Raw genomic sequence first — 22,664 nt, forward strand, 5'->3', positions numbered from 1 at the left:
CTGTGTGTGATTGTCTTCCTCCTCTCCTCTCATCTCTCGGTCTCTCTCCTTTCCTGCAGGTGTTTTGTTCACGAAGCATCCGGCCAATCAGACGGTGTCTCAGGGGAACGCGGCGAGGCTGGGCTGTGCGGTTCAGGGAGTGACAGAGCCGGACATCGTGTGGATGAAGGACGGAGAGAAACTCTACAGCACCGACCAGATGTTCATCACGCTGGGAGAGCAGCACTGGGAGACCTACCACAGGTTCATATCAATCAATCATCCGATCGATCGGTGCCAGTAGGAGAGAATCAGTCTAGGCCAGATCGGTCAAACTGCTCACATCACAGATTTGTGTTATAATGTGTGTAATATTTAAACACAACAGGTCATTAATGCAGATGTGTGTTAAAAATAAATAAATAAATAATTCTAAAGTGGGTGTGGCACCTGAGCCTGCAGAAGGTCACAGTGAAGCAGATCAATTAAAATCAATCAAACTTAAAACGGTTCAAAACATCATGAAGTCTGGTGGGGGTCACAGTGCTGAGTGAGCTCCTCTCCTCTTTCTTATTCTCTTAATTCTTTTGCTCCTTCTTCGTCTCTCCCTCCTCCTTTATCTCGTTCCCTCTTTCTCTGACGGACAGATTGAAGTAAATGTTGACATGTTTTAAACTTCTGAAAGCTAGAAGAACATTTTTACTGAAACCCGACAGTCTGTCTTCGTGTTTGAAGTTTTAAAGCTGTATTTGTACCACAGTCGGTTCAGGGTGAAGTACCTCCTGTAGTTATGTATTATAATTATCTACAAATATCCGGTCAGTGTGGATAGAAAACAGCAGTTTTACTCTCGGATCAGTTTGACCCTGAAGAATCCAGCGGCTCAGAGGCCTTTAGTGGCTGACGTGGGATCAGGAGTCTTTTCTCTGAGAGCGTTTGAACAGCCTGAGAAACTGACCTCAGATCAGCGAGCGACGGCTGCTTAATCGGCTTGACGCTAAGATTCCTGGACGGAAAGAAAAAGGTCAGAGGAACAACAGAAACATTACATCACACCTTATTGATCCTGAAAACACACTGAGGCGAAGCCGCTGTGTTGAGTGAAAGGGCCAGGTGCATGCAGGTAACAGGAAGTTAGTTTATCAACGGGTGGGGCTGCAGCGGTGACTCAGCTGATGGAGGAGATTAAGAATCTTTGACACACTTAAAGAGATTATCATATTTTATGTCAGAAACCTCTCTCCTCAAAGTCCTTCTAGGCAACTCCCGCCACTCGGCCGCCATCTTGGCAACACCAGAGCTGCTCTTTCATTGGTTACCGGGACATAAAAACTACATGAACAGAATCAGCAGGAACATCTGACGCCGCCCCAATTAATATAAGGTTTAAAAAGCGTTTTCCCCGACCGGTTATACTTCGACTGCGCATGTGTCATGCGTCTGGCAGACTCGTTGGCGGACTCGTCGCTGCCGTCTGGCGGACTCGTCGCTGCCGTCTGGCGGACTCGTTGGCGGACTCGTCGCTGCCGTCTGGCGGACTCGTTGGCGGACTCGTCGCTGCCGTCTGGCGGACTCGTTGGCGGACTCGTCGCTGCCGTCTGGCGGACTCGTCGCTGCCGTCTGGCGGACTCGTTGGCGGACTCGTCGCTGCCGTCTGGCGGACTCGTCACTGCCGTCTGGCGGACTCGTTGGCGGACTCGTCGCTGCCGTCTGGCGGACTCGTTGCAGCGGTGTGGCAGACTCGTTGGCGGACTCGTCGCTGCCGTCTGGCGGACTCGTCGCTGCCGTCTGGCGGACTCGTCGCTGCCGTCTGGCGGACTCGTCACTGCCGTCTGGCGGACTCGTCACTGCCGTCTGGCGGACTCGTTGGCGGACTTGTCGCTCCCGTCTGGCGGACTCGTTGCAGCGGTGTGGCAGACTCGTTGGCGGACCCGTTCAGTAAATGTTTGATTTCATTAATTTAATCACAAACAAATCTGCACTATTTTTGCTATTAAAATATTTATCTTGTTGAGGAAAAGAGACTGAAAACAGGTTTTCCTCGTGCAGATTTGTTGAAAACAGATTTTATCAGAACAGTTCTGAATGTTCGGCCTCAGATCTGTGAAGTGATCCTCTGTTTGGCATCAAGCGTTTGTTCTGACCAGAAAGAAAAGTTTAAAACCACATTAACTTTCACTTGGGAGCAAAAATCAGAAAGAATGATTTGAGTTCTAATCCGACTTGTTTGTGGTTCCACTCCAGTATCTGGGTCCGGTTGAGGTTCTGATGTTCTTAGTGTTGTTGTTTCCAGCGTGAAGTCGGTCCAGCAGCAGGATGCGGGTCAGTACTGGTGTGAAGTCGAGTTCCACGGCCTGACGTTCTCCTCTGAACGAGCCTGGATCACAGTGGAAGGTAGGACCCTGAACGCACCACCTGTTTACTGAACGCCTCTCAGGCCTCCAGCTGTTTCTAACAGCAGGTGTCTGTGTTTTCCTGCTGTGCGCTATGGCCCTGAACGCATCACTGATTTAGATTAAGATTTCCCATCATGCTCTCCTTAACCCTTTACTCCTCCTGTCTCCCTCAGGCGTCCCTCACTTCGTCCAGGAGCCTCAGGACGTGGCCACGTTCCCCAACGTGCCCTTCAACCTCACCTGTGTCGCCGTCGGGCCCCCGAACCCGTGGAAGTGCTGTGGTGGGTGGGAGGGGTCCAGGAGGGAGAGGCCGGGCCGTCCCCCTCCGTCCTTCATGTCAAAGGTCAGAAACTCTTCGGCATTCAAAATTATCCAGGTGCATTATGGGAAATGTCTGCTCAGATTGGGACCACTGGTTTTAATCCGTCTCTGAAACCTCTGATTGGTAACGTACCGTTTTAAAAACGTGTAGAGACACTCAGGTTCAGGCGCCACTGCCCGACACTGTAACACACACACACACTATAACACACACACACTGTAACACACACACACTGTAACACACACACACTGTAACACACACACACTGTAACACACACACACTGTAACACACACTGTAACACACACACACTGTAACACACACTGTAACACACACACACACTGTAACACACTGTAATACACTGTAACACACACACACTGTAACACACACTGTAACACACACACACACACTGTAACACACACACACACACTGTAACACACACACACACTGTAACACACACACACACACTGTAACACACACACACACTGTAACACACACACACACTGTAACACACTGTAATACACTGTAACACACACTGTAACACACACACACTGTAACACACACACACACACTGTAACACACACACACACACACTGTAACACACACTGTAACACACACACACACTGTAACACACTGTAATACACTGTAACACACACTGTAACACACACACACACTGTAACACACACACACACTGTAACACACTGTAATACACTGTAACACACACACTGTAACACACACTGTAACACACACACACACTGTAACACACACACTGTAACACACACTGTAACACACACTGTAACACACTGTAACACACACTGTAACACACACACACACTGTAACACACACTGTAACACACACACACACTGTAACACACACTGTAACACACACACACACACTGTAACACACTGTAATACACTGTAACACACACACTGTAACACACACACACACTGTAACACACTGTAATACACTGTAACACACACACACTGTAACACACACTGTAACACACACACACTGTAACACACACACACACACTGTAACACACACACTGTAACACACACTGTAACACACACTGTAACACACACTGTAACACACACACACACTGTAACACACACTGTAACACACACACACACTGTAACACACACTGTAACACACACACACACTGTAACACACTGTAATACACTGTAACACACACACTGTAACACACACACACACTGTAACACACACACACACACTGTAACACACTGTAATACACTGTAACACACACACACTGTAACACACACTGTAACACACACACACACTGTAACACACACACACACACTGTAACACACACACTGTAACACACACTGTAACACACACTGTAACACACACTGTAACACACACACACACTGTAACACACACTGTAACACACACACACACTGTAACACACACTGTAACACACACACACACACTGTAACACACACTGTAACACACACACACACTGTAACACACACACACACACACGCACTGTAACACACACACACACACACACACACACACTGTAACACGCACTGTAACACACACACACACACACACACACACACACACACACTGTAACACACACACACACACTGTAACACACACACACACACTGTAGCTCCTCGAGGTGAGTCAGACTGCAAAGGTCGCTGCTGACAGGTGGAGCTGTGTAAATATGGGCGCAGTGTGATGTCACCGCTCACGCTGAGCGTCACCTGTCTGTTGGCTGTGATGCAGAAGAAGAAGATCTCCACCTGTCTCTCTTGCAGGTGCTCCAGGTGTCTCGCCTGGAGCACCTGGAGCCTTTTCGTCACGCAGGTCGATGTCATGTTTTAACACTTAGAAGTTCAGATGAACCTTCATCATCTAATGTGAAACAATGACTTCCCTCTTCATCATCATCGTCGTCTGCACTGACACGAAGGAAGGAAAACTACCAAAATAAGAGCACGGTCTTTAGAGTCAAATGATCTTCAGGAGGCTGCTGGCGGCTGCTTTTTTAGTCCCCTCTGAGTTAAACTCAACTCAGTTATTGATTCTGACTCAATGCAGTGAGCTGATTGGCTGAGTTAAAGGTGACATCAGCTTCCTGCAGCACCATGATGACATCACCGCTTTATGGAAATCTGACAGGAGTCGAGTTTTCTGACGAAAGCGTGAATGAGTGTTTCCGCCTGCCGCTGCTGATGAATATTAGCGGGAGATGAATCCTGATCTCCTATTGGCCGGCCGGACAGTGTCTGTGTGAGAGAGTGTTCTGTTTCTCCCACAGCTTCTGAAATATATTCAGGGATGCACCGAATGTTCGGCCTTTTTGGAATTTTCATTTTGGTGCGTCCCTAACTAATTAATCATAATGAAATAATTTTAAGGAGAAGCAACTGACTGATGTTGTTAACTGAAGGGGTGAAGTACTCTTTATAAGTAAAAGTACTGCATTATGGCAGAATAATGTAATATTGGATTATAATTATTGATGCATTCATGTGTTGGAGCTCATGTTAATGACTTTATATCCCTCTGGGATCAACAAAGTTTTATTTCAACTTACAATATTAAATCATAATTTATTATTTGTTTGAATTTTAGATCATTATTCTGAATCTGCAAAGTAGCTAAAGTGTTTAAATAAATGTAAAGCTGTAAAAAGTACAATATTTCACTCTGACATGTGTTGAAGTACAATTAACTTACAGTACTTAAATATACTTATACTTACTTTCCACCGCTGCACCCTCATCAGCTGAAAGGCCGGCAGTGCAGACAGAAGCTAACGGCTAACAGAGTGATCCCAGATCTGCAGATCGATAACCTCTAACCAACATGTCTGCCTGTCTGTCTGCAGGAGTGAACAACAGTGTGAAGTTTTACTGTGAAGCGAAGAACACCAGAGGAATCTCCGTCTCCAGAACCGGCACGGTTCACATTAAAGGTGAGTACAACTCAAACCGTCGCTGAGCTGGCTTCTTAAAGGTGTGCTCGCTTCTACCTGTTGGTTCCAACGCTAACATTAGCAGGTTAGCACAGCATTATCTTTGGTTCCAACGCCAACGTTGGCAGGTTAGCACAGCATGAGCTTTGATTCCAACGCTAACGTTGGCACAACATGAGCTTTGGTTCCAACGTCAACGTTAGCACAACATGAGCTTTGGTTCCAACGTCAACGTTAGCAGGTTAGCACAGCATGAACTTTGATTCCAACACTAATGTTAGCACAACATGAGCATTGGTTCCAACGCCAACGTTAGCACAACATGAGCTTTGGTTCCAACGCCAACGTTAGCACAACATGAGCTTTGGTTCCAACGCCAACGTTAGCACAACATGAGCTTTGGTTCCAACGCCAACGTTGGCACAACATGAGCTTTGGTTCCAACGCCAACGTTATCACAACATGAGCTTTGGTTCCAACGCCAACGTTAGCACAGCATGAGCTTTGATTCCAACGCTAACGTTAGCACAACATGAGCTTTGGTTCCAACGCCAACGTTAGCACAACATGAGCTTTGGTTCCAATGCCAACGTTAGCAGGTTAGCACAGCATGAGCTTTGATTCCAACGCCAACGTTAGCACAACATGAGCTTTGGTTCCAATGCCAACGTTAGCAGGTTAGCACAGCATGAGCTGTGGTTCCAACGCTAACGTTAGCACAACATGAGCTTTGGTTCCAATGCCAACGTTAGCAGGTTAGCACAGCATGAGCTGTGGTTCCAACGCTAACGTTAGCACAACATGAGGTTTGGTTCCAACGCCAACGTTGGCAGGTTAGCACAGCATGAGCTTTGGTTCCAACGCTAACGTTAGCACAACATGAGGTTTGGTTCCAACGCCAACGTTACCAGGTTAGCACAGCATGAGCTTTGGTTCCAACGCTAACGTTAGCACAGCATGAGCTTTGGTTCCAACGCCAACGTTACCAGGTTAGCACAGCATGAGCTTTGGTTCCAGCGCCAACGTTACCAGGTTAGCACAGCATGAGCTTTGGTTCCAACGCTAACGTTAGCAGAGCATGAGCTTTGGTTCCAACGCTAACATTAGCACAGCATGAGCTTTGGTTGTAACGCTATCATTAGCACAGCATTATCTTTGGTTCCAACGCCAACGTTGGCAGGTTAGCACAGCATGAGCTTTGATTCCAACGCTAACGTTGGCACAACATGAGCTTTGGTTCCAACGTCAACGTTAGCACAACATGAGCTTTGGTTCCAACGTCAACGTTAGCAGGTTAGCACAGCATGAACTTTGATTCCAACACTAATGTTAGCACAAAATGAGCATTGGTTCCAACGTCAACGTTAGCAGGTTAGCACAGCATGAACTTTGATTCCAACACAATTGTTAGCACAAAATGAGCATTGGTTCCAACGCCAACGTTAGCACAACATGAGCTTTGGTTCCAACGCCAACGTTAGCACAACATGAGCTTTGGTTCCAACGCCAACGTTAGCACAACATGAGCTTTGGTTCCAATGCCAACGTTAGCAGGTTAGCACAGCATGAGCTGTGGTTCCAACGCTAACGTTAGCACAACATGAGCTTTGGTTCCAATGCCAACGTTAGCAGGTTAGCACAGCATGAGCTGTGGTTCCAACGCTAACGTTAGCACAACATGAGGTTTGGTTCCAACGCCAACGTTGGCAGGTTAGCACAGCATGAGCTTTGGTTCCAACGCTAACGTTAGCACAACATGAGGTTTGGTTCCAACGCCAACGTTACCAGGTTAGCACAGCATGAGCTTTGATTCCAACGCTAACGTTAGCACAGCATGAGCTTTGGTTCCAACGCTAACTCTTGCTGAGCTGTGACTGGATGCTTACTCTCTGGGGGCGGGGTTAAGTGACCTGTTTGTCTCTGTGTCTCAGTGCTGCCGGCGGCACCGGTTGGGCTGCAGGTCCAGAAGATGGTGGACAACAACGTCACACTGTCATGGAGACCAGGATTCACAGGACACTCTGAGCTGTCCACCTGCATCCTGCAGGTAGCACACACACACACACACGATTATCAGAAAATGATATTCTATATCAGCATTTATTTTAAATCCCTCCTCTTCCTCCTCCTCCTCCTCAGCTGTCGAGGCGTGCGGTCCGGAGGTGGGAACTCCCCCAGCAGGAGGTTCTGGTTCCTCCCCACCTTCAGGTTCTGTCCGGTCTGAGGAGTCACTCCAACTACAGCTTCAGGGTGTCCTGTGTTAATGAGGTGGGGGCGTCGCCCTTCTCCCCCTGGCTGCACTTCCAGACACCTGAGTCAGGTATGAGACATCAGCTGTAAATTTTAGAACTACTGTTCCCACAATGCTTTGGGGATGTAAGTAGGAACTATAAAGCTATTTAATAAACCCGTATTTGTTTACATTTAGTCAAATATGTCCCATCAACAGCAGCTGAATTAGCTGTTAGCAGCCCTCTGTTAGCAACTCCTGTTAGCAGCTCCTGTTAGCAGGGTGGTGATGGCGCAATGGATAAGATGCCTGCCTTTGGTGTGAGAGACCCGGGTTCAATCCCCCACTGTGAGACATCCACCATAAGCAAGACACTTAACCCCTGCTCCAGAGGCGTGTGACCTCTGACATGTATAGCAATTGTAAGTCGCTTTGGATAAAAACTAAATGAATAACTTCCCCTGAATAGCTTCCCGATTCCCGTTCGATTCCCACTGTGACCCATCCACCATTGTATCCCTGAGCAAGACACCAGAGACCTCTCACATGCTTTGGATAAATATTGTAATAAAATAAATGTTAAGTAATGTTAGCAGCCCTCTGTAAGCGGCTCCTGTTAGCGGCTCCTTTTAGCAGCCCTCTCTTAGCCCTCTGTTAGCGGCTCCTGTTAGCGGCTCCTGTTAGCGGCTCCTGTTAGCAGCCCTCTCTTAGCCCTCTGTTAGCGGCTCCTGTTAGCGGCTCCTGTTAGCAGCCCTCTTTTAGCCCTCTGTAAGCGGCTCCTGTTAGCGGCTCCTGTTAGCAGCCCTCTCTGAGCCCTCTGTTAGCGGCTCCTGTTAGCAGCCCTCTCTGAGCCCTCTGTTAGTGGCTCCTGTTAGCAGCCCTCTCTGAGCCCTCTGTTAGCGGCTCCTGTTAGCAGCCCTCTCTTAGCCCTCTGTTAGCCCTCTGTAAGCGGCTCCTGTTAGCAGCCCTCTCTTAGCCCTCTGTTAGCCCTCTGTTAGCGGCTCCTGTTAGCGGCTCCTGTTAGCGGCTCCTGTTAGCAGCCCTCTCTTAGCCCTCTGTTAGCGGCTCCTGTTAGCGGCTCCTGTTAGCAGCCCTCTTTTAGCCCTCTGTAAGCGGCTCCTGTTAGCGGCTCCTGTTAGCAGCCCTCTCTGAGCCCTCTGTTAGCGGCTCCTGTTAGCAGCCCTCTCTGAGCCCTCTGTTAGTGGCTCCTGTTAGCAGCCCTCTCTGAGCCCTCTGTTAGCGGCTCCTGTTAGCAGCCCTCTCTTAGCCCTCTGTTAGCCCTCTGTAAGCGGCTCCTGTTAGCAGCCCTCTCTTAGCCCTCTGTTAGCGGCTCCTGTTAGCGGCTCCTCTTAGCCCTCTGTAAGCGGCTCCTGTTAGCGGCTCCTCTTAGCAGCCCTCTCTTAGCCCTCTGTAAGCGGCTCCTGTTAGCGGCTCCTCTTAGCAGCCCTCTCTTAGCCCTCTGTAAGCGGCTCCTGTTAGCGGCTCCTGTTAGCAGCTCCTGTTAGCAGCCCTCTCTTAGCCCTCTCTCTGGTTTCCGAGCTGATTTCTGGACGTTTGTTCTGGACATCAGAAACTATTCTACTACTAGTGGAGTAAAGTTTTCTCTCATTTTATATTCCTTAATTTAAATTCACTTCAGAGTGTCTGAAAAGATGAACTCAATGTCGGTTAGCAGGAGATGATCCCTGATATTTATTCTATGTCAGGTCTGGAAACGTCGTTAATTTAGATAAAGATGAATAACCAGAGAGATTCTGCTGGGTTTCTGTTTATTCTTCAGCTGCAGGAGCTGAGGGCCGGTTTGTTGTTTGTGTATGTGTGTGTGCGTTGGGGGTCCAGCTGGACCTGATCCAGCAGATTCCAGACCTCTCCGTACAATCAGCTTTTGTTTGTGGCCTCAATCCACATGAAAGGACTGTGCTGCAGCCTCTGCAGCGCCCCCCGCAGGCTGCACTCTCACCTCAGACATTTACACTGATTCTGTACAAAGTGACTCACAGGAAGTCACAAGAGTTGGATGTGGTTCAAGATGACCTACACAGAGAAGGGGATTATGGGTAACTATAGGTTACAGAGGAGCCGGCAAACACGCCTCCCAAATCATTCAGACCTGCACATCAGGCCAGCTGATTGGTTGATGCAGCAGGAGTTAATTTATCATCTTGTTGCTTACTAAGATTAGATTTTTTAAACTGCTCTCTTCTCGTGGTGGACGCCGCCTTATAGTGGACGGACGTTACACACCAACGTGTCAGAGCGACTGTATTACTGTCCTGCTGCCAGGACGCCGCCTATCTAGTTTACCTGACTCTGTGTGTGATTCACAGTTCCCTCGGCGGCCCCCAGGAACCTGACGTTTGAGCTGTCGGAGCAGCATCTGTCTCTGAGCTGGGCCAGGCTGCAGGAGGAGGAGCTCCAGGGGAAACTGCTGGCCTACAAGGTGCAGTGGACTCTGGGAGGAGAACCACAGGTGAGAGACGACATCACCGGTCAGATAATGTCGGTCATTAGTGATCGACCAATCAGAGGCTGGCGCCAATATTTAGCATTTTTCCAGTTATCGGAATCTGTCTTTAGCTCATCGGCTCATGCTGCGTTCAGGTGCAGCCGTTCTTCCGACTTTGGTGTGTTCAGGTGCTTTTAAGTCAGAATTTGGAAACAACATTGACGCTGCTACAAAGATGTGTTGGATCGTCATCCAAGTCTGCTGAAATGGTTTGAAGCTTTCGATGACAAAGTGGTTTTTGTGCCAGAGTTGTTTCTGCATCAGTACTTTAACCTGGGACCACTAAAAACTTTACTGAATAATCTAGGTCGCTCTACGTGGACAGCAAACTAACCGTGATGACCGTACGCCATGTTGCAAATGACACGTTAACATAAAATGCACATGCCTGATTTCACACCACTGACCAAACGTTGTGAGCGCCAGCATGTTGTCCACCATGTTTCTACCTCTAGGACGTCAACAACTCGTGCTGAACATTTTCTCCAACTTTCTGACTTCATGGAACTTTTTAATTTTTACAATTATTCCGACATCACATGGACGCACAGGAAGTTTGCCACAAATCGTAAAATGGATCAAGTCCTTGTAAACTGAGCTGCTGGCTGAGGCAGACCAGGACCTGACTGTCAGAGGGAGGACAGGAGGAGGATTTCAGGAACCTAGTTTATTTTGCTGAGTGTGTGTGTGTTTGTCAGCTGCTCAGCTCATTTGAAAGGTCACAAACAGAACGTTAAGCTCTGTGATTGGCCGACTGAAATGCACCCTGGGAGTCGTAGTTGACTTCAGGGCCACAGGCTCCTTGTTCTTACTCCTGACTCACCTGATGTTACCTGTGCAGGAGCCTCTGCTGTTTAAGGAGAACTCCGCTCAGCTGTCAGGAGGAGGACGCTTCTTTAACGCCTCCTTCCAGGTGTCGGGCTGCACCTCTGTGGGCTGTGGACCCTGGAGCCGCCCGGTGCTGGTTCTGCCCGCCTCAGGTAGACGACACACATCAATTGCTGTTTCCAGCCACACAGCCTGTTTACTGATCGATCTAATGATCTGATTGGCTCCCTTTGGTCCCTCAGCGCAGGTCCAGGTCCAGCGGAGCCACATGTGGGTCGGCCTGCTGCTCGGCCTGCTGGTGGCCACCGTGGTCGGACTGACGCTCGCCATCATAGCTCGCCGCCGCGGGAAAGAGACGCAGTTTGGGTACAAAAACTCCACAAATCTGATGTTCAGACTTAATCCACCGCTGAAAGTAGTCCCCGACAAATGATTCAATTCAATTTTATTTATATAGCGCCAAATCACAACAACAGTTATCTCACAGCGCTTTTCATAAAAGGGGGGGGGGAAGGGGAGGGGGAGAGGAGGCAGCCTACAAAATATCCACACAGAGGTACAGACAGTAAAGGTGATGTTGCTTTAGACTAAATGAAAAATGGTACAGATATTTATAGTAGTGTTAATGATAACAATCGTAATGTTAATGATTATAATAACAATAATAACAATAGGACTAGTAACAATAGTCGTTGTAGCAGAGGGTGTCGAGCAGGAACACGGGGGCAGCAGGTGACCCGCAACCACAGATCCAGACTCCACAGCTCCAGAGCCAGAAAACCTGCAGGAAGTGATAGGAGGAGAGAGGAGAGAAACGAGAAAGCACAAGACTACCAGAAAGGGGAGAAGTTGTGTTAGTAACATGCAATAATGGGATGAGGTTGCATACAGAGGGAGAGAAAGTAGAGGAGAGAGGAGCTCAGTGCATCATGGGAAATCCCCCAGCAGTCTAGGCCTATAGCAGCATAACTAAGGGATGGTTCAGGACTCACCTGAGCCAGCCCTAACTATAAGCTTTATCAAAGAGGAAAGTCTTAAGCCTACTCTTAAATGTGGAGATGGTGTCTGCCTCCTGAACCCAAACTGGAACCTGGTTCCACAGGAGAGGAGCTTGATAGCTGAACGCTCTGGCTCCTAGTCTACTTTTGGAGACTGTAGGAACCACAAGTAACCCTGCATTCTGGGAGCGCAGTGCTCTGGTGGGGTAGTAAGGTACTATGAGCTCTTTAAGATAAGATGGTGCCTGACCATTAAGAGCTTTGTAGGTAAGAAGAATGATTTTAAATTCTATTCTGGATTTTACTGGAAGCCAATGCAAAGAAGCTAAAACAGGAGAAATGTGATCTCTTTTCCTGGTTCCTGTCAGAACACGTGCTGCAGCATTCTGGATCAGCTGAAGAGTCTTAATGGACTTTTTCAAGCAGCCTGATAATAAGGAATTGCAGTAATCCAGCCTAGAAGTAACAAATGCATGGACTAGTTTTTCTGCAGCATTTTTAGACAGGATGTTCCTGATTTTTGCAATATTACGTAGGTGAAAAAAGGCGGTCCTTGAAATTTGCTTAATGTGAGACTTAAACGACATGTCCTGATCAAAGATAACTCCAAGATTCCTCACAGTGGTGCTGGAGGCCAGGGCGATGCCATCCAGGGAAACTATATCTTTAGATAATGCGTCACGGAGGTGCTTAGGCCCCAGAACAATAACTTCAGTTTTATCTGAGTTTAACATGAGAAAATTACAGGTCATCCAGGTTTTAACATCCTGAAGGCACATTTGAAGTTTAGCTAACTGATGAGTTTCATCTGGCTTGATCGATAGATATAACTGAGTATCATCTGCATAACAATGAAAGTTTATGGAATATTTCCTAATAATATTGCCTAAAGGAAGCATATATAAGTGAAGAGGATTGGTCCGAGGACAGATCCTTGAGGAACTCCATGAGTAACTTTGGCGTGCATGGAGGACTCATCGTTAACATGTACAAACTGAAATCGATCTGATAAATAGGACTTAAACCAGCTTAGAGCGGTTCCTTTAATGCCAATGAAATGTTCCAGTCTCTGCAATAGGATCTGATGGTCAATGGTATCAAATGCAGCACTAAGATCTAATAAAACCAGTACAGAGACAAGTCCTTTGTCTGATGCAATAAGGAGGTCGTTTTTTCACCAGTGCTGTCTCTGTGCTATGATGAGCTCTAAATCCTGACTGAAAATCTTCAAATAAACTATTGCTCTGTAGAAAGTCAATCTGATTAAAGAGCACAGAGAGCAGCTGTTTGAGGATAACATGAAACGAGTTTTAAAAGCTTTACGTCTTCAGGAGGAGCCAATGGGCTCGCAGCTGAGAGCCTCAGACAGGACTGAGAGACGGACTGGCAGGTGGCTGGTTTGGGTCTGAACATGAGACGTGATGATGGGAAACGTAGAGAAACTCTGATAGCTACATGTTGAACTCTGTCTGTCTTCAGTCCGGCCTTCAAGCCTCCGGGTCCTGAGAGTTCGGTCTCCTTCACGGCGGCTCGATCCTTCAACAGAACCTGTGCTGAGCTGCATGAGTCCACACGTAAGTGCACATTTAGTAGAGTCTGCCTGCAGGTTTGTTCTTGTCCTGCTGGAGTCTGTCGGACTGCTTGGACTTGTGCGCTCTGTGCCGATACCAGTGTGTTAATGCTCTTTAAAGGTTCCTGATTGATGTAGTAACGGTATGTAGTGTGTACTTTAAATAACTAGTGTGTAGATGTGGGACTTCAGTGAATGATGCTGCATCAGGTGACATTTTGTTTTTGGCCTGTGTGTTTAGACAGTTTAGAGTTGATTGCCATTTAATTGGAAAACTCGGTTGAAGTAATTTGTCATGTGAAGATTTGCTTATTTTGAATCATGCTGAGGTTTAGACTGACAGCAGATCAGGAAACACTGCTACCTGTATCGATGGACTCACCTGAGCTGGCCTGTATTTACCTGCTGCCTCGCAGCCAATCAGATCCCTCTGTGGGACAAACCAACAACAACAGGAGCCTCTGCAGACTCACTGTGTGTGTGGTGATAAATGTGTGTGTCTCCCTTCAGTGGACAGTCTGGGTATAAACGCCGACCTGAAGAACAAACTGCAGGACGTCCTGATCCCAGAGAGGCTGCTCACGCTGGGACACATGCTGGGGAAAGGTAACACACACACTGTAACACACACACTGTGACACACACTGGCACACACTGGCACACACTGTAACACACTATCACACACTGTCACACTGTGACACACACTGGCACACACTGGCACATACTGTAACACACTGTAACACACTATCACACACTGTCACACACTGTCACACACTGGCACACACTGTCACACACTATCACACACTGTAACACACTATCACACACTGTCACACTGTCACACACTGTCACACACTGTAACACACTATCACACACTGTAACACACTATCACACACTGTCACACTGTGACACACACTGTGACACACACTGGAACACACTGGCACATACTGTAACACACTATCACACACTGGCACACACTGGCACACACTGGCACACACTGGCACACACTGTCACACACTGTCACACACTGTAATACACTATCACACACTGTCACACTGTGACACACACTGGCACACACTGTAACACACTATCACACACTGTCACACTGTTACACACACTGGCACACACTGTAACACACTATCACACACTCTCACACTGTGACACACACTGGCACACACTGTAACACACTATCACACACTGTCACACTGTGACACACACTGGCACACACTGTGACACACACTGGCACACACTGTAACACACTATCACATACTGTCACACTGTGACACACTATCACACACTGTCACACTGTGACACACACTGTCACACTGTGACACACACTGGCACACTGTGACACACACTGGCACACACTGGCACAAACCGTCACACACTATCACACACTGGCACACACTGGCACACACTATCACACACTATCACATACTGTCACACTGTGACACACACTGGCACACACTGGCACACACTGTCACACACTATCACACACTGTCACACACTATCACACACTGTCACACACTATCACACACTGTAACACACTATCACACACTGTAACACACTATCACACACTGTATCACTGTGACACACACTGTATCACTGTGACACACACTGTCACACTGTGACACACACTGTGACACACACTGGCACACACTATCACACACTGTTACACTGTGACACACACTGGCACACACTGTAACACACTATCACACACTGTCACACTGTGACACACACTGGCACACACTGTAACACACTATCACACACTGTCACACTGTGACACACACTGGCACACACTGTAACACACTATCACACACTGTCACACTGTGACACACACTGTAACACACTGTAACACACTATCACATACTGTCACACTGTGACACACACTGGCACACACTGTAACACACTATCACACACTGTCACACTGTGACACACACTGTCACACTGTGACACACACTGGCACACACTGTCACACACTGTCACACTGTGACACACACTGTCACACACTGTGACACACACTGTCACACACTGTAACACACACTGGCACACACTGTAACACACTGTCACACTGTGACACACACTGGCACACACTGTGACACACACTGTCACACTGTGACACACACTGTCACACACTGTAACACACACTGGCACACACTGGCACACACTGTAACACACTGTCACACACTGTCACACACTGTCACACTGTAACACACTATCACACACTGTCAGACTGTGACACACACTATCACACACTGTCACACTGTGACACATACTGTCACACTGTGACACACTATCACACACTGTCACACTGTGACACATACTGTCACACTGTGACACACACTATAACACACTGTAACACACTATCACACACTGTCACACTGTGACACACACTGGCACACACTGTAACACACTATCACACACTGTCACACTGTGGCACACACTGGCACACACTGTAACACACTATCACATACTGTCACACTGTGACACACACTGTAACACACTATCACACACTGTCACACAGTGACCCACACTGGCACACACTGTAACACACTGTGACACACACTGGCCCACACTGACCCACACTGGCACACACTGTCACACACTATCACACACTGTCACACTGTGACACACACTGGCACACACTGTAACACACTATCACACACTGTCACACTGGCACACACTGTAACACACTGGCACACACTGTAACACGCTATCACACACTGTCACACTGTGACACACTGTCACACTTTGACACACACTGGCACACACTGTCACACACTATCACACACTATCACACACTGTCACACTGTGACACACTGTAACACACTATCACACACTGTCATACTGTGACACACACTGGCACACATTGTAACACACTATCACACACTGTCACACTGTGACACATACTGTCACACTGTGACACACACTATCACACACTGTCACACTGTGACACACTATCACACACTGTCACACTGTGACACACACTGGCACACACTGTAACACACTATCACACACTGGCACACTGTGACACATACTGTCACACTGTGACACACACTATAACACACTGTAACACACTATCACACACTGTCACACTGTGACACACACTGGCACACACTGTCACACTGTAACACACTATCACACACTGGCACACTGTGACACATACTGTCACACTGTGACACACACTATAACACACTGTAACACACTATCACACACTGTCACACTGTGACACACACTGGCACACACTGTCACACTGTAACACACTATCACACACTGTCACACTGTAACACACTATCACACACTGTCACACTGTGACACACACTGGCACACACTGGCACACACTGTAACACACTATCACACACTGTCACACTGTGACACACACTGTAACACACTGTAACACACTATCACACACTGTAACACACTATCACACACTGTCACACAGTGACCCACACTGGCACACACTGTAACACACTATCACACACTGTCACACTGTGACACACACTGGCACACACTGTAACACACTATCACACACTGTCACACTGGCACACACTGTAACACACTATCTCACACTGTGACACACACTGGCACACACTGTAACACACTATCACACACTGGCACACTGTGACACACAGTGACCCACACTGGCACACACTGTGACACACACTGACACACACTGACACACAGTGACCCACACTGGCACACACTGTCACACACTGTGACACATACTGTCACACTGTGACACACACTATCACACACTGTAACACACTATCACACACTGTCACACTGTGACACACACTGGCACACACTGTGACACACACTGGCACACACTGTAACACACTATCTCACACTGTGACACACACTGGCACACACTGACACACACTGGCACACACTGGCACACACTGTGACACACACTGGCACACACTGGCACACACTGTGACACACACTGGCACACACTGTAACACACACTGGCACACACTGTAACACACTGTAACACACTGTCACACTGTGACACACACTGGCACACACTGTGACACACACTGTCACACTGTGACACACACTATCACACACTGTCACACACTGTCACACACTGTCACACACTGTCACACTGTAACACACTATCACACACTGTAACACACTATCACACACTGTTACACTGTGACACACACTGGCACACACTGTAACACACTATCACACACTGTGACACACACTGTAACACACTATCACACACTGTCACACTGTGGCACACACTGGCACACACTGTAACACACTATCACACACTGTCACACTGTGACACACACTGTAACACACTGTAACACTATCACATACTGTCACACTGTGACACACACTGGCACACACTGTAACACACACTGGCACACTGTGACACACTATCACACACTGTCACACTGTGACACACACTGTAACACACTGTAACACTATCACATACTGTCACACTGTGACACACACTGGCACACACTGTAACACACACTGGCACACTGTAACACACTATCACACACTGTCACACTGTGACACACACTGGCACACACTGTAACACACACTGGCACACTGTGACACACACTGGCACACACTGTCACACACTGTCACACTGTGACACACACTGTCACACACTGTGACACACACTGTCACACTGTCACACACTGTAACACACACAGGCACACACTGTAACACACTGTCACACTGTGACACACTGTCACACTTTGACACACACTGGCACACACTGTCACACACTATCACACACTGTCACACTGTGACACACACTGGCACACACTGTAACACACTATCACACACTGTCACACTGTGACACACACTGGCACACACTGTAACACACTATCACACACTGTCACACTGTGACACACTGTAACACACTATCACACACTGTAACACACTATCACACACTGTCACACTGTGACACTGTGACACACACTATCACACACTGTCACACTGTGACACACTGTAACACACTATCACACACTGTAACACACTATCACACACTGTCACACTGTGACACTGTGACACACACTGGCACACACTGTAACACACTATCACACACTGGCACACTGTGACACACAGTGACCCACACTGGCACACACTGTCACACACTGTGACACATACTGTCACACTGTGACACACACTATAACACACTGTAACACACTATCACACACTGGCACACTGTGACACACACTGGCACACACTGTAACACACTATCACACACTGTCACACTGTGACACACACTGGCCCACACTGGCCCACACTGGCACACTGTGACACACACTGGCACACACTGTAACACACTGTGACACACTGTAACACACTATCACACACTGTGGCACTGTGACACTGTGACACACACAGGCACACACTGTAACACACTGTCGCACACACTGTAACACACTGTCACACTGTGACACACACTGTCAAACTGTGAAACACACAGTCAGCAGTGAGCGCTTTCACACAGAATGAAAAGAGAAATGTGCAGGAGAAACAAACCTTTGTGTCCTCAACAGTTTTTGGGGTTTGAGGGCTGAACAAACATCCTGATTGTTGGTTTAAGGGAACGGGATCAGCTGCGTGTTTGTGCGCAACAGTAAATGCTGCGACTGTCACTTTAATTTAAAGCTTTACTGTTTGACTCACAGAGGGCTAAAATAAATATCATCAGTTAGGAGTCTGCTGATCGGCTAATAAATGAAAGGATAAGATTAGGGATGGGGATCGAGATCCAGTTCTAAAAGGACCCGGTTCCAAAATTTCTCAAAACCCGAAAACCAATAAGGTTCGAGCTTATCGATACTGCGGGTCCTAAAATGTAACGTTATGTCTCGAGCGTCATTTATCTTGAAATGCAATGGATAAGAAAACTAATGTTAATTTATTGATGGCACCGAAACGTGGTATTAAACTGTTCATCGTCGGGCTGCAGCTCTCTGTCACGCACATGAAGCAGGTCTAAAGCCACGTATGATTTTTAATAAATTTATGAGAATTAATACCCAATTATGAATTTTAATATTCAGAAAATATGAATCCATAAATCTCTCGTTTCGGGGCACCACCAGAGTTATTAACCCAAAGTCTCCGGACCTCTGGGTAGCATTTTAATAATTATACAATTATTCACTAGTGATCAATTAGTTAATAATGGCTCAATTATCTTAAATCAGTCAGTCAATCTCATCTGAAGAGTAAATTCTCTTGGCAGGGACTTAGAAATAGGCAACACACACAATTCCTTGATTACAGTGAATTTATTAGCTAACTAAGGTGATATAAAATGCAGTTAAATACACTAAAGAAATAAACACCGGCTAAACAATGAGAAGGGGTTCCTATTGTGGGAGAATTTGACTCATACGGCAGCTAATGAATGCAATTAGAAGATAACTCAGTTAAACTTGTCTAGGGGTTTAAGGACTGAATATAATGGATTAACAACTACTGGACATCACTGACCACAGGATGCTTTGTTTTGCCTTACGGTAGGTTGGCGGCCTGCCTTGGCCTGTTGCACGGGTCCCACGCTAGCTTCCCGATTCCTGGCTTTTTGCTAGGGAATTCTCTGGGGTTCTCCGTGTCTGGAAGGAAGAAAAACCCTCAAGGGTTGGCCGTCCTCCGTCTCGCAATTCGGCTGTTCTTCAGGTGTCCTTTGTTGCCGCTGGCGAGACCACGTGACTGGGTCTGACCTCGGTGACGTTAGCTCGACGAATAAAGCTTAAAGAGAACTTGGTTGTTCTTGAATTACACTAGTGTAACTTAACGGACTGATAACTTTTAACAAAACAAACCAAAGAAAATAAAACGCAAGTAAAGTTGCTGTTAAACGAGGGAAAAGCTGATGTCGCGGCACTTCGCGTGTGTAGCTTCAAACGAAACAAAGCTTTTGTTGCGCCGGGCCGAACTCTTAGGGTGTTGCCGGGAGAGGGGGCACGCCGGGCGCGTGCCGAAGCGCTGTTGAAGCATCAGGAACAAAACAGAGCACAAAGAACAAGAGACAAGAGAGCGAACAACCTCGTGTGTCGCGCTTTTGTTGGTTGGGGCGTGGTTCCCCAGAGGGCAGTCCTTATTGGCCGTTTCCGGTTTCCTGAGGGACTGTCTTTCTAAACTTTTAATATGTCTTAAAAAAAAGGAAAAGAAAATCTGTTTGCGCGTATTATAATCAAATATTTTTCCACAATCAAACCTCAATGGTCAAACGGTTGTACCGTTCTTAGTTTTAAGCACCTGATAAGGGAAACAATTGTCAAATAATTGGTCATGAGTGACATTTATACATTACCGGCATTTCATACGATGGTATGTAATACTTATTTCGTCCACTTGGGGGAGCTCAGGTTACATGACGATAGCTTGGATTAACCCTAAGACAATCTTTGCTCAGGAACTGGGAAATTCAGTTATTTAACCTTAAATTCAAGCTGGCAATTAATAGAGTATAGTATGACATTTCTTTATCCTCATTTCTAAAGGAGGTGTGTGAGAAAGTATTGTGAACAAACATTGGTTACACATAAAATGAAGGAATGTCAGTAACCTTGCTGAAAATTAAAACACTGCAAAAGTAACTTAATTAGATTCTTTTCAGCAATAATATCAACAACAGATAGCAACAACATGGTAACATAACTAATCAAACAGAGGCAAACATAATCAAGTAACTAAAAGATTATTTAATTAAACGAGGTAATGCTTTGAGTCTTTGGAGACAGCAGTCTGTTTACACAAAGAAGTTCAGGGCTGTCCCTGGTGTCCTGGATTTTCTCACCTGGGCGTGAAAAGGAGTATCCCTTTGATGAGAGGTAATTAAACACAGAGCAAGGTCAGTTGCCATGGTTACGTGTGTGGGGGGGCAGTTTAGGGTTTCCTGCCCCCTCTTAAGGAGAGTTTCGATAGGCTGTTTGTAATCTCTGGTTAGTTTCTTTTGTCATTTGAACAGTTCAGGCACCGAGAGGCTTATCTCGGCTGTTGCCAAAGGTGGCCTGTTTTACGACCAACTGCCCAGGAATAGCACTTAGAGAAAGCGACCTTTCAACCCCCCTTCCTTTGGGGGTCGCTTCGGCTCTCTGTAGGGGGTTGATAATCAAACCCCCTCCTCCTTCTCTCTGGGAGAGAAAAGAGGAATTGAGTCTCCAAATTATTTAATAAAAAATGCACAAAGCAGCCGCTCCTCCTCTACCTGTAACGTTACCTGCAGCCAGGAGAGAGGAGGAGGGGCTGATACACACCGATGTTCTTTCTAAACGTCACTCGCTGCTTGTGATGTCACAGAGTTACTGAGTTACTTTGCTGTTGTCCAGAAACAACATTTAGCTGGATTTAAAATATTAAATTAAAAACAACCAGGCGGTTAATATGCACACTTCAGTATATGTTTATTTATCACAAGTGATGTCATCTCAGTTTATAACGTTATGGCACATTGAATATTTTCCTCACGCCCTGCAGCCGGCCTCAGGCTGCTGGGGCTGGTCTCACCAAATAATACAGTATCGATAAAGAATCGGATCCTTAAGCAGTCTCAATAAGGCCATCAGTAAAAATGAACGATCCCCATCCCTAGATAAGATGCAGGTGGCGCTCCTGTCCTTCTCTTTGCCTCCTTCAGTTTGTGTTGAAACAGTTTCAGAGACAGTTTGTGCTGCTGCTGGACCGTCTTCTCTTCTACTGAGCGCAGTTTGTTTACCGTGATATAAGAGAGGCGGTCCTTCACACCAGGGACTCGGAGGACATGTCCCAAACACTTTTTGAAAGATTGGTAAAGATTGTTCTGAAATATAGTTCACAACAAGAAATGTTAACTAAGAAATGAAAATGAGAAGAAAACATGCAAAGTAGTTTATATAGAAACAGAAGGAACTGATGTGTGTTGTTCAAAAAAG

The 22,664-nt window shown here is 46.8% G+C and overlaps 1 pseudogene; it reads left to right on the plus strand.

Moving 5' to 3' along the window:
* The window catches only part of LOC119910031, a 33,727-nt pseudogene that overhangs the window by 4,534 nt on the left and 6,529 nt on the right, over nt 1–22,664 (plus strand).

The sequence above is a fragment of the Micropterus salmoides genome, unplaced genomic scaffold (genome assembly GCF_014851395.1).
Source record: "Micropterus salmoides isolate LMB-PRFRI ecotype aquatic unplaced genomic scaffold, ASM1485139v1 Ms_hic_scaffold_19, whole genome shotgun sequence".
Lineage (NCBI taxonomy): Eukaryota > Metazoa > Chordata > Actinopteri > Centrarchiformes > Centrarchidae > Micropterus > Micropterus salmoides.